Consider the following 14,091-nt stretch of genomic DNA (forward strand, 5'->3'; position numbering starts at 1 on the left):
AGGATCAAAGACGGCGCCCGCGCGCACGCACCCGCTGCTTCCGGTTTCTCGGGCATGCGCAGTGCCCGGGGGCGGGGCCTCGTATCAGGACCCGAAGGGCCCCCCCTCGTGGCGGCAGCGGGTAGTGCGTCCCATTTGTGCATCTCATCTATAAGGGCTGTCTTCATGTTGCCCTGGAGCAAAAGGTGGTGCTTTTAAACACCTGCACAGCTCCCTAACGGTCCGGCTCTCACTGCGCAAGGCTTAGCTACAAAGAAAAAGAAGGGGATGGCAGTGAACGCGGGCAGTAGCCGTAGTTGGTAAAGCCAGGAGCAATCCTGGACGAGGTCTGCCAAGGACCCATAGCCCAAGAAGCAGGTTTGCAGCTTCCTATGTGCACACCTGTAGGTAAAGTTGGAAGCTGCAGCAATGGGCTGAACAATTGCGAGGCTGGCGCAGGACCTTCCAGTGTTCTGTTCGGTTGTGCACAGGGTTTCTATGGGGCGGGTGCTTCTCAATCGCCCCTGACATTCACACACTTCAGGGAATGATGGCGAAGAAGCAAGGAGGATCACCAGCACTTATGAAGAAGTTTTACGAATAATGAAAACTGCACTAATAAAAGGGAAGTAACGTCATCACGAGCGTTTTTCCCCCATCACAAGTTTGCACCTGCTCATTGTTCGACTGTAGTTAAGGTTGTCCTCTGAGAATTCATTGGGGGAACTCATCCACTCTACAACCCTCGCCTTGTGCCCGCGGACCTCTTTTTATTCCCCAACCTAGCATTTAAAAGGAACACAATTTGAGTCGACAAAAGTACTGTTTCACTGGGTGTGTTTGGAGGATCACAGAATTCTTTGATAAAGCGTAAGAAAGTTGAACATAACCCCTTGTGGAAATGAAGCGCTCTCGATGGAGGATCTGTACAGAAACAATAACTTCACAGTTTGATAATTTTGCTTAATAAGCGTTTCTGTGTTTTTTCCCACCCGCAAGACTTCATAACTCACCCTCCCATGTACAGTGCTTTAGAGCCTTCTCTCATGGCTTTTCAGTGAGCCTGCTCCTAAATAGATATTATTGGTGCAAATACTTTCTTTCTCTTCAGCTACACTATTTCCCTTCCCCATATGTGTCTTCACCAGAGTGACTTGGTTTCTTCAGGTAACCAACCGCATTTCCAAGATCGATTCTCACTTTTAATAGGGATACTGTTAATATCATCATTCTCTAAAAAATTCAATCTCAATGACCACATTCTCATAGAAGTTTCTTACACGCTGAAGACCCGGAAACCAAAGCCATCGGTTCCAGCTGGAGATGTGATAAACTTTCCTATTACAGTGTCTGTTTTTCACCCCCATTCTCCCAGCCAATGATTCCCCTCCTAGACCCCTATGGAAGTAACATCATAATAAATGCAGGTTGAAGTTGTCAAGGATTTTGCCTTGCTTGGCTCCACAATTCATGGTCATGGAAGTAACAGTTAAGAGCTCAGAAGATGCATTTCATTGGGTAAATCTGCAGCACAAGACCTCTTTAGAGTATTGAAAAGCAAGGGTGCTACTTTGAGGACTAAGATGCACCTCGCCCAAGCCAGGGCATTTTCAATTGCCTAAATACATATGAAAATTGGGCAATGAATTAGGAAGACCAAAGAAGAATGGTGGCGTTTGAATTGACCCTAGGGGTGTCTACTTTATCCTGTAGGGTTGCTGTGATGTAGAAATGACTCAAAGGGACATGAGTTTTATTTGATTTTGAGTAGCCTTTTATACATTATCTATTCATAAAATAAGAAATCTGATACATGTACAGCTTTCTCAGAGATGATTGGGAGACTTCTCCTCATCTGCTATTTCTCATCATGCTGCCTAGTAACTCTCTCCACCAGCGAATCAGCTTCTGTGTTTGGCTCCCTCCCACACATGATCGCTCTCCTCATTCTTTTCCAGGTCACCCAAGAAATCACCACAGGCTAGATCGGAACTTGGGAGGCAAAGAACCAAAAGCAAAAGATGACCACTTCATGAGAGATGGCAGCTCCTGGAGCTTTTGCAGATGTTCCTAGGAGGCTCACCCTTCTGGGAAACCTGGATACATTGTTATAGTGACAGGTGAGGATCAGAAGTGAATTAGTAAGGCCATTGACTATTAGCAAAGGAAATTAGAGGGTCACAAGATTTGCGATCTATGCATGATTGCCTGTGCATACAACTTATTTCTTCCTACTCTTACAACCACATTGCCACTGAGGCAGAATTAGCCATGTCACCCTCATGTTAAAAACAAGACTGAGACATGGAGGGGCCTGCACAGTGGCATAAAAAACGAGTGAATGCCACAGTTAGGGGCATTTTTCATACTCTTATTTTCAGTGGGGTCAGGGAGAAAATGTGCCCTAAGTTCCCATGTCCAAACTTCCCATCCAAGGAAGTTTCTGTAGGGAATTGGCAACTTGGGAACTTCAGCCTTCAGTGGTTAGCCATCATAATTGCAATCTTAATCACAACAGAATTAAACATTGCTCAGTCCTGAGCCATCCTCACAATTGTTCCTATGCCTGAGCCCATCGATGCAGCTACTGTGTTGATCTCTCTCATGGAGGGCTTTAATCTCTTTCACTTCTCCCCACTCCCTCTACCTTACCAACCCACTCTCCTCCAGCATGCCCAAAGTACATGAGAGGAAGTCCCCCCATCCTTGTTTCTAAGGAGCACTCTAGCCATATTTCTTCTTAGATAGATTAATTTATCCCTTTAGCAGTCCATGGTATTTTCAATATTCTTCAGCAGCACCAAATTAAAACATCAGTTTTTCCTTTAATCTGCATTATTCAGTGTTCAACTTTCACATGCATACGAGGCGATTTTAAATACCATGGCTTGAATCAGGTGTATCTTAGTTCTCAAAGTAACACCCTTGCTTTCCAACACTCTGAAGAGGTCATGTGCAGCAGATTTACTCAATGCAACCTGTCTTTTGATCTCTTGACTGCTGTTTCCATGAATACTGACTGTGGATCCAAGCATGGCAGACATTTTTGACAACTTCCATCTTTTCTCCATTTATCATGATGTTTTCTATTGGTTCAGTACTTAGGATTCTGGTCTTCTTCACCTTGAGTTGTAATCCACTCCAAAGGTTGCAGCAAGTGCTTCAACTCTTCCTCATTTTCAGTAAGCAAGGTTGTGTCATTTGTATATCACAGGGTGTTAAAAAACCTTTCTCCAATCCTGGTGCTGTAGTCTTCCTATAATCCAGCTTCTCTGATGAATTATTTAGCATATAGATTAAGTATGGTGAAAAGATTCAACCCTGATGCACGTCCTTCCTGGTTGAAACCATGCAGTATTCCCTTGTTGCGTTCCTACAACTGCTTCTTGATCCACATACAGGTCTGATAAGAGTGCAACGAAGTCTTCTGGAATTCCCATTCTTCTCAAGACTATCCATAGTTTGTCACGATCCACAGTGAAATGTCTTAGCATAGTCAGCAAAAACATAAGTACACATCTTTCTGGTATTCTCTGCTTTTAGCCAAGGGTCATCTGACTGGACATTGAGTCTCCACTCAAGTACTCCCTCAACACAAGAATATTTTTTTCTACTAACATGGCACTCTGTGATGTTCACCTTCCCTGATAGGATCGCTGAAGACAAAATGGGTGCATAAGCAAATGTGGTGAAGAAAGCTGATGGTGCCTGGCTATCAGAAGATACAGCAACATCTGGGGTCTTAAACGTTTGAAGACAAACAAGTGGGCATCTAGCTGAGAAGCAACAAAGCCTACATGGAAGAAGCACACTAGTCTGTGTGATCATGAGGTGTTGATGGGATCAGGTATTCGGCATCAAAGACCCAAAATAAAACAAACAAAAATTCTATGAGGGTAGAGTGGAGATCCAAAGATCATCAATAGTCAATTGGACACCCCTGTCTGGCCTGTCAGAAGGGCCACAGGAAGATAAGAGCCAGTCAGGGTGCAACATAGCACTGACAAAACCCACAATCTTCTTCTAGTTCTTTAATGCTTCCTCCCACTACCATGACCCCATTTCTATCTTACAAATTTAGCTAGACCAGAACATGTATACTAGTACAGATAAAAGCTCGAAACACAGGGAATCCAGAACAGACAAATCTCTCAGGACCAATAGAGGGAGCAGCTATACTCGGAGAGTAAGGGTAGGAGGGTGAGGGGAGTTAGGGGAAACTGATCACAATGATAAAAATATGGCTCTCCTCACAGGGGGACAGACAGCAAAAAAGTAGGTGAAAGTAGACAATGGTTGGTTTAAGACATGAAAAAATATATAAATTACCTAAGGGACATGGGCGAGGGAGGGGAAAATTAGGAGCTGATGCCAGGGCCTCAAGTAGAAAGAAAATGTTATGAAAAAGATGATGACAATGTATGTACAGATTCGTTTGACACAATGGATATATGTATGGATTGTGATAAGAGCTGTAAGAGCCCCCTGTCTTAAAAAAAAAGCAGATGGAAAAAAAACCCAAAACCTTAGAAGCTTTAGTTTAATGAAAAGCTTCTTATTTATGTTGACTGTTGAAAATCCATTTAGTATATATAATTTTATATTAAGTATTCCGAGTTTCTTCTCCTGGGTAGCATTAGGTACCTAAGTACATATCTAACTACAAACAAAAATCAAGTGTTCATTAATTGGTTCTTGAAAACAAAACAAAACAAAACAAAACAAAAGAACCCTCTAACATCAGGAAAGATACCCCTTGTTCCATACCCTCTTCTGAACTAGCCTGAACACCGGGCAGTTTGCTGTTAATGTACTGCTACAACCATTGCTAGATGATCTTCAGCAAAATTTTACTTGCGGGTGATATCAATGATATTGTTCTTTAGTTTAAACATTCTGTTGGGGCACCTTTCTTTGGAATGGGCACAATTATGAATCTCTTCCAGTCAGTTGGCCAAGGAGTTGTCTTCTCAATTTCCTGTCATACGAGGGGGGGACCCCCCTAAGACTGATCCCCCCAAACTATGTATTTAATTTTTCTATAAGACAACTTTATCATCTTCAAAATACTCTCCATTATACTTCTTATGCCTGTCAAATCTGCAATTCCATTCTTGGAAACATTTTTCAAACTCATCTGTTTGGATGGGTGACAGCATCACTTTTCCTTCACCTCTTCCATGTAGAGGAAACAAAAACAAGTTGCACAGAACCAGGTCAGGTGGCTGGGGAAAGAGAGGCATGCTGTTTTTTGTCCAAAACTGGGGCACTGAGATCGCTGTGTGAGAAGATGCATTGTTGTGGTGGCAAAACCAGTCCCCCATCTGCCACAAATCAGGCATTTTTTTGTTGCATACTGTTACCGCCATCTTTTCAGAAACTCTCAGTAGAAAGCTTGATTCATTGTCTGACCTGGTGGAACTAAATTCAAATGCACTAATCTCCTCACATCAAAAAAACAAATGAGCATGAAACACGAAGGGAGCACAACAAAGCAGCAAGGGAAGCAAAGCAATAAAGTACCCGAAGAATGCCAAAACTAGATTTTGGAATCGGTGGGCAGGGTGTAGCACTTCACTAGATCCAACTGGAAAACCTTCAGAAGGGTCAGCAGATAGACCTGGAGCTATTTATAGGCTTTCTTTCTTTTTCTTTTTCTCATGTCTATCTATATAAGACATGCAAGATAACCAATCCTGAGGAGAAAACAATGGGCCAATGATTCCGGGGAGACAAGGGAGAGGAGGTAGGAGAAAGGGAGGGGGGAGTCAACAAACCCAGGGACAAGAGATATAAAATCAATAGTAAGGAGGGCAGAGAATGTCTGATGGGGTTTGATAAAGTATAATATAGCCAAGAAGAAGTAGAGAGTATAATGAAAGTGGGATAGTGGGACAGGAGGAATGTAAAAAGAGGAAATAATTGGCAGGCAAACATCATTTACAGAGGTATATAAGCATGCACATATGTAATATATTTATACAATAGAGATATTTGTCTATGTAAATATGTTTAAATGTTAAGTATTAAGGTAGCAGACAGGCATTGGGTCTCTACTTAAGTACTCCCTCAATGCAGGAACACTTTTTGTCTAATAACCTGGCAAAAAAAATCTTTTGAAAACAATAATGGCAACATATGTACCGATGTGTTTGATACAATTGATGTATGGATTGTTACAAGAGCTGTAAGGTTCTAATCACACCTTCTAGACACTACAACTGAAGTCAAAATGGTGCATAAACAAATGTGAAGAAAGCTGATGGTGCCCTGGGTATTACAGGATATAGCATCTGGGGTCTTGAAATTAAACAAACAGACACCTGGAAGGGAAGCAACAAAACCCACCTAGAAACCTGTGTTGTCATGAGGTGTCGACAGAATCAGGTATCAGAAGACCAAAACAAATATACTGATGCAAATGACGGGGGTTGGAGTGGAGACCCAATACCCAACTGTAGACAACTGTACGTTCCCTCACTGAAGGGTCACAAGGAAAGACCGAGACAGCCAGGGTGCAGCACAGCACCGATGAAACAAACACCTTAGTTCTTTAATGCTTCCTCCACCCACTATCATGACTCCAGTTCTACTTTACAAATCTAGGTAGACTGGTGCATGTACACTGGTACAGACAAGAGCCCTGGACACACAGAATCCAGAACAGATAAATCCCCCAGGTACAGTAATGGGAATAGTGATACCATGATGGTAGGGAGAAAGGTGGGGGATAAACTGGGAACCGACTACAATGATTGATGTATAAACACCACCCCCAGGGGGAATGAACAACAGAAACGTGGGAGAAGGGAGACAACGGATGGTCTAAGATATTAATAATATATAATTTATCAGGGGTCCACAAAGGTGGGAGGGTAGGAAAAAAGAGGAGCGGATACCAAGGGCTCAAGGAGAAAATCTTTTGAAAACGATAATGGCAATATATGTACAAATGTGTTTGATACAATTGATTGTTACAAGAGCTCCCAATAAAATGATTTATTAATAAACGATACTTTAAAATTTAAAGAAGGCACACTCTTGATCTTTTATTTCACTTGACAAGCTTTTTGGTGAGTTGATGATGGAGTCTTCCGCTGGTTTCATTGGTGTTTGTTTTCAGGGTCATAATAGCACATCCTGGCCATCTAGCTCAGAAGCAACAAAGCCCAAATGGAAGAAGTACACCAGTCTATGTAATCATGAGGTGCTGAAGGGATCAGTTATCAAGCACCAAAAAACAAATCATATCACCATGTGCTCACCTCCCCAATATGATCGCTGAAAACAAATGGATGCATAAGCAAATGTGAAGAAAGCTGATGGTGCCTGGCTAGCAAAAGATATAGTGTCTGGGGTCTTAATGGCTTGAAGGTAAACAAGTGGCCATCCAGCTCAGAAGCAACAAAGCCCACATGGAAGCACACTAGTCTGTGTGATCATGAGATGCTAAAGGGATGAGGTATCAGGCATCAAGAACAAAAAATCCTATCATTGTGAATGAGAGGAGTGTAGAGTGGGGACCCAAAGCCCATCTGTAGGCAACTGGACATCCCCTTATGGAAGGGTCGTGGGGAAGAGACAAGCCAGTCAGGGTGCAGTGTAGCAATGATGAAACATACAATTTTCCTCTAGTTCCTAAATGGTTCCTTCCCCACCACTATCATGATCCTAAGTATACCTTACAAATCTGACTAGAGCAGAGGATGTACACGGGTATAAATAGGAACTGGAAACACAGGGAATCCAGGACAGATTGATTCCTTCAGGACCAGTGGTGAGAGTGGCAATACCAGGAGGGTTGAGGGAGGGTGGGGTGGAAAGGGGGAACCGATTACAGGGATCTACATATCACCCCCTTCCTGGGGGATGGATAACAGAAAAGTGGGTGAAGGGAGACGTTGGACAGTGTAAGACATGACAAAATAATAATTTACAAATTACCAAGGTTTCATGAGGGAGGGGGCAGCACGGAGGGAGGGGGGAAAATGAGGAGCTGATGCCAGGCAGGGGCTCACGTGGAGCATGAGTATTTTGAGAATGATGAGGGCAACGAATGTACAAATACGCTTTACACAATTGCTGTATGTGTGGATTGTGATGAGTTGTATAAGCCTCCAATAAAATGATTAAAAAAAGAAATAGCACATCTCTTCACTAGTAACAACTTTGGACAAAAAGTCTGGGTCACTTTGGAGCTGTTTTTTCAAAGCACGGCATGTTTCCACTTAATGCTCCTTTTCCTGGTCAATCAGAAACGGAGGCACAGATTTTGCAGTGACCCTTCTCATTCCCAAATGTTTCATGAAAAATTGTTGATCCGAGCTCCGAGACAGACCAGATAACTCCCACATCCCTTCAATGGTCTTTCATCAGACTTTGAGCACACATGCACGGATTTTGTCGACATTTTCATCTGTCGGGAAGTTGACAGATGTCTAGAATGAGATTTATCATCAATAGAAATTTCACCTTTTTTTGAGGAGAAAACCACTCATATACTTGGTTTTTCCCATGGTGCTGTCCTTGTAAGCTGTGTTCAACATCAGACCAGTTTCTGTGGCATTTTTCCTGAGCAGGAAACAAAATTTCACAGCCACATGTTGTTCTCCAAGTGAGTGCTTCTAATGCCTCATCAGCTTGTTGAAATATTTCCATTGGTATTCCATCAATTCCTGGAGGCTTGTTTTTGCCTAATGCATTCAGAGTAGCTTGAACTTCCTCAGCACCATTGGTTCTTGTTCAGTTTACCCCCTGAAATAGTAGAATGTGGACTAGTTCTTTATGGTACATTGACATTATATTCTTTCCATCTTCCTGTGATGCTTTTTGCACCATTCAATATTTTGCTCATAGAATCTTTCAATACTTTTAACTTTAAGACTAAATGTTTTCCAGAATTCTTTGTTTCAGATATGCTGAGTGTGTTCTTCCTTTTCTAATTTTAGATTTTTGCACATTTCAGTATGTTGGCTTTAACTTCTTGAGCTGCCTTTTGGAATTTTTTTGTTCAATTTTTTGACTTACATAATTTCTTCCAATTACTTTAGATACTTTACGATTCACAGCAAGTTTCAGATTACCTTGTGACATTCATGTTGATTTTTTCTCTTTCTGGTCTTTTTAATGACTTCATGTTTTTGATGTCCCCCCATGGCTAATTCGGTCTTTTGGCAGTAGTGTTCAATGCAGTCAATCTGTTGAGATGTTCTCAAAATTCAGATGGGATAAACTTACAGTTGTATTTAGGCTCTTGTAGACTCTCTTTAATTTCCTTCATCTTTAACTCTAACTTACATATGAGCCATTGAGAATCTGCTCCATAGTTGGCACCTGCCTGGCTTTCAACGCTTATATTGAACCTCTTCGTTGTCGCTTCCAACAGATGAAGTCAATTTGATTTCTGCAGATTCCATCTGGGGAAGTTTATGTGCATAGTTGCCTTTTGTGTTGTTGGATGAAATGTGTCAGACGAAACCAGTCTCCAACAATTGAAGGCTCAAATGTATGGTGATAATATACAACGATTATAGTAAAGTCACAGAGGATAAGATAGGAGAGAGAATGCAGTAAAAAAAGCCAGACATATTTTATGGTAGTATGCTCACCTCAGCTTCTGTCGGTGTGGAACTGAGTGTGTTGGAGAACTGGAAGAAGTGAGATCAAGCCTTTCCTATCTTGGGACATTTATAGGTAGTCTTAAGACATGCATATTCAGCAGTTACATGGATCCCAAGGTGGGTGGTATCTACATTAAGGTCCCTGAGCTCACAAGTGAGGAAACCTAATACCTGCAGTGGAGGAAGGTTCTAGGGGGGTTGGGTGTAATAGCGAGGAGAGCAAAAGAATGTCTGCTTCTACAAAGAGATATAAACAACCATGTACTCACTTTAATAAGGGGAAAATGTGTGGGAATGGTTTTTTAAACAGGAATAATGTACTTGGACTTTATCTCTAACTTACCAAAGGGGAGATTTTCCTATTGTGGAATACCAGCTTTCCAGATTCCCTCTAAAGTTAGGGAATACGGTCCTCATCATTTTTCCCTCAGTGTTAGTTTTTCACAAAAGTATGAACAAGTCATTGTTTTTGTAAAATTCTGTCATGTGACATCTAGCTTCATTTTTATCACCAAGTCCATGTTTACCAACTACTGTTCATTTTTTCCAATTTTGCATACCAATCACCAAGAATTATCAATGCATCTTGATTCCATGTTTGATTAATTTCTGATGGAAAAGGTTGGTGAAATTCTTCAATTTCTTCATCACTAGCTTTTGTGGTTGGTACATGAAGTTGAATAATTGTTTCAATTGAATTTCCCATAAGGTAATTAGATGTAATCCAATCGATACTTCATGATGGATTTAGCAACACCCTTTCTGACGATGCCCTTCCTCTGGATTGTGTTTTATCTGGCATAGTAAATCTTATGATTTAGCTCACTAATGTCTAAGTAACTCCTTATAGGAGTACAAAGCCTCATCTTTCCCCTACTTAGTGGTTTTGAACTGCTGATCTTGTGGGTAGCAACCCAACTCTTTAAGCCCCACCAGGACAGGCACAAATCTGAAACAATAGTGGAAGGCACTGCATGGCTGTTGCCACTGGGAGGTGCTTTGCACTAGCACATTAATCTCCTCCCCTCAATATTGTGCATCTCTGAGAAAGTAGAAGTGCTTGACCCTGACAGTGCCAAATGTGCTCTGTTCTTGTTCCCTACGACTGGGTCCAGGCTGATTCACTTCCTGGAGGGTTCAAGGCTGGGGTCCAAGGGTGCTATTCTGGCTCTCCTGCTCAGCACCAGCCTCTCTATTCTCCCAAGCTGCTCCAGAGCTGCAGGACTTCTTGTTGCCTCCCAGTAGTTTCTGGTGGCGGCTGCACCTGTGTCACCGTGTGTTTACAGGTAAGATCTCCAAGACCTGCTAAGCGACCCAGGGAGCGTGAGAAATGGTGATTCAGAGCTGTATGGGTGCCTGTAGTCAGTACTCTGAGTCCCCAGTCGCCACTCACAGTCCTTTTCTGTGCTTCTCCAGGGCAGGACATTTGTGGGGGTATGGGTGGGCCTACAAAAAGTGAGATTATAGTGGGAATATCCCCTCTCACCTGCAATGGTTACAGGTTTTCAAATGCATGAGGTAGGAAGCTTGACTCAGAAATAGGACGCAAATTTACAATCCTACTTATTCAAATTTCATTAGGGAAATATTTAGTAAAGGCACAGCAAAGGAATTTCAATGGCAGTAAGACAAAGTAGGGACATGAGCTAACAAATATTGCCCAAATAGCCTTGCATGTAAGTAGACACCCCTTATATGTCCGTGGGCCCACTTGAAAAAACCCTCCCATCCCTGTGCTGGGCACCACTGCTCAGCCAGAGGCAGGGTGAATGCCCCGACCTCCCTCCTCCCCCTTGTCTGACTTACAGGACTTTCTGCTATGTCAGCATCATGTAGGTCTCTGGAGTCGCTGCTTCTTTCCCACCCAGCTCAATATTGTATAAAAGGGAGTCCCTGAACAGCCTTCTCTCAGAGAAGAACTTTCCTATCTCTTCCCTCGTCCCCCTCCCTATTAAGAAGCAGTGCTGTTCTGCTCCAAGACCCCATTTTTTTAAAACAATTTATTAGGGGCTCATACAACTCTTATCACAATCCATACATATACATACATCAATTGTATAAAGCACATCCATACATCCCCTGCCCCAATCATTCTCAAAGCATTTGCTCTCCACTTAAGCCCTTTGCATCAGGTCCTCTTTTTTTTCCCCCTCCCTCCCCTCTTCCCCCTCCCTCATGTGCCCTTGGTAATTTATACCTCGTTATTTTGTCATATCTTGCCCTATCTGGAGTCTCCCTTCCCCCCCTTCTCTGCTGTCCCTCTCCCAGGGAAGAGGTCACATGTGGATCCTTGTAATCAGTTCCCCCTTTCCAACCCACTCACCCTCCACTCTCCCAGCATCGCCCCTCACACCCTTGGTCCTGAAGGTATCATCCACCCTGGATTCCCTGTGCCTCCAGCCCTCATATGTACCAGTGTACAGCCTCTGCCCTATCCAGCCCTTCAAGGTAGAATTCGGATCATGGTAGTTGGGGGGAGGAAGCATCCAGGATCTGGGGGAAAGCTGTGTTCTTCATCGGTACTACCTCGCGCCCTAATTAACCCATCTCCTCTCCTAAACCCCTCTATGAGGGGATCTCCAGTGGCCGACACTTGGGCCTTGGGTCTCCACTCTGCACTTCCCCCTTCATTTAATATGGTACATATACACATACATACACACACACACACATATGTATATTTGCATGATGCCTTATACCTGGTCCCTTGGCACCTCGTGATCGCACTGGCCGGTGTGCTTCTTCCATGTGGGCTTTTCTGCTTCTGAGCTAGATGGCCGCTTGTTCACCTTCAAGCCTTTAAGACCCCAGACACTATCTCTTTTGATAGCCGGGCACCATCAGCTTTCTTCACCACATTTGCTTATGCACCCATTTGTCTTCAGCGATCCGATCATGGAGGTGTGCAGTCAATGATATGATTTTTTGTTCTTTGATGCCTGGTAACTGATCCCTTCGGGACCACTCGATCACACAGGCTGGTGTGTTCTTCCATGTGGACTTTGTTGCTTCTGAGCTAGATGGCCGCTTGTTTATCTTCAAGCCTTTAAGACCCTAGTCACTATCTCTTTTGATAGCCGGGCACCATCAGCTTTCTTCACCACATTTACTTGTTCACCCACTTTGGCTCCAGCAGTTGTGTCGGGAGAGTGAGCATCATAGAGTTCCAATTTAATAAAAGAAAGTATTCATACATTGAGGGAGCGTTTGAGTAGAGACCCAAGGTCCTTCCGCCACCTTAATACTTAACCTATAAATATAGACACATAGATCTATTTCCCCATCCTCCTATATATAATTGCATGTACATGTCTTTGTCTAGACCTCCATAAATGCCCTTTGACTCCTAGCTCTTTCCTCCATCTCCCTTGACTTTCCTCCTGCCCTACTACCATGCTTCGTTGCCACCTGGGCTAGAGTATACCTCTTCTCTAAGCAACCTTACCCTTGATCATTTCCCACCAGGGTTGCCACTCCCCCCTCTCTACCATTTGGGGTCACATTTTTTCCCTTGTCCCTGTGTTTGTTAACACCACTTCCTTACCACCCCCCACCCCAAGTCCCCCCGAACTGTCGGTCCCGTTGTTTTTCCTCCAGATAGTTCATCCAGCCTGTCCTATTCAGACAGACCTGTGGAGACACTAACATGCACGAAAACTAGACAGAGGAAAACAAAGCAACAGTATACAACCAGACAACAAAACAACAAAAACAAACCACTGACAAAGAACAGAACAAAACAGTTCACAAGAGAAAAGCTTATAGTTAGTTCAGGGATCGTTTGCTGGCCCTTAGGAGCGTTTTCCAGTCCAGTCTGTTGGGGCACCACGCCCTGACCCCAAAGTCCACTTTCAGCATTCCCTGGGGACCTTGCCACTCCATTCCCTTGCTGTTCCACTGCACTTCCCCAGTGATTTGCCTCGGTGTGGTGGGATCAGGTCAGGTGTAATTCCCACACCATCTAAGACCCCAAATTTAATAAAATAATGTCTCCCAAATTGCCTCCAGGTTAGTGTTGGAATCTGTGAGCACAAACCCAGTGTTTCTCCAGCACTTGATGGATGACTGAGGCAGTATCTGTGGATTGGATGCCAGTGATCGAACCAGTTTCTGCAAGCAAGGAGCCACACTGCTTACTAGGAAGTCTGCTCAAGAATAGAGCTAATCACCAAGACCCTGTTACTCTTTTTTCAAGACTCTTTTCTTCCCACCCTAATTCCATTTCACATCTCTCAGGCAAGCCACCAAATAACAAACTAGACTCACTGTCATTGACTCAATGTTGACTCACAGTACGCCGCTGTAGGTTTCTGAGACTGTACCTGCTTATGGGAGTAGAAAGCCCAGGTTTTCTCTTGCCAGGCAAGGGACAGATATAATGAATCCATTCTAGGCAGCTGGGGACTGTTAACCTCCCTGGTGGTAAACCCGAGTGTGGCTCAGGGTAAATGTTAACTGTGTATTAAAGTTTATCATACCTAGAATGTCTACT

Source organism: Tenrec ecaudatus, chromosome 1 (genome assembly GCF_050624435.1).
Source record: "Tenrec ecaudatus isolate mTenEca1 chromosome 1, mTenEca1.hap1, whole genome shotgun sequence".
NCBI classification, from domain to species: Eukaryota; Metazoa; Chordata; class Mammalia; order Afrosoricida; family Tenrecidae; genus Tenrec; species Tenrec ecaudatus.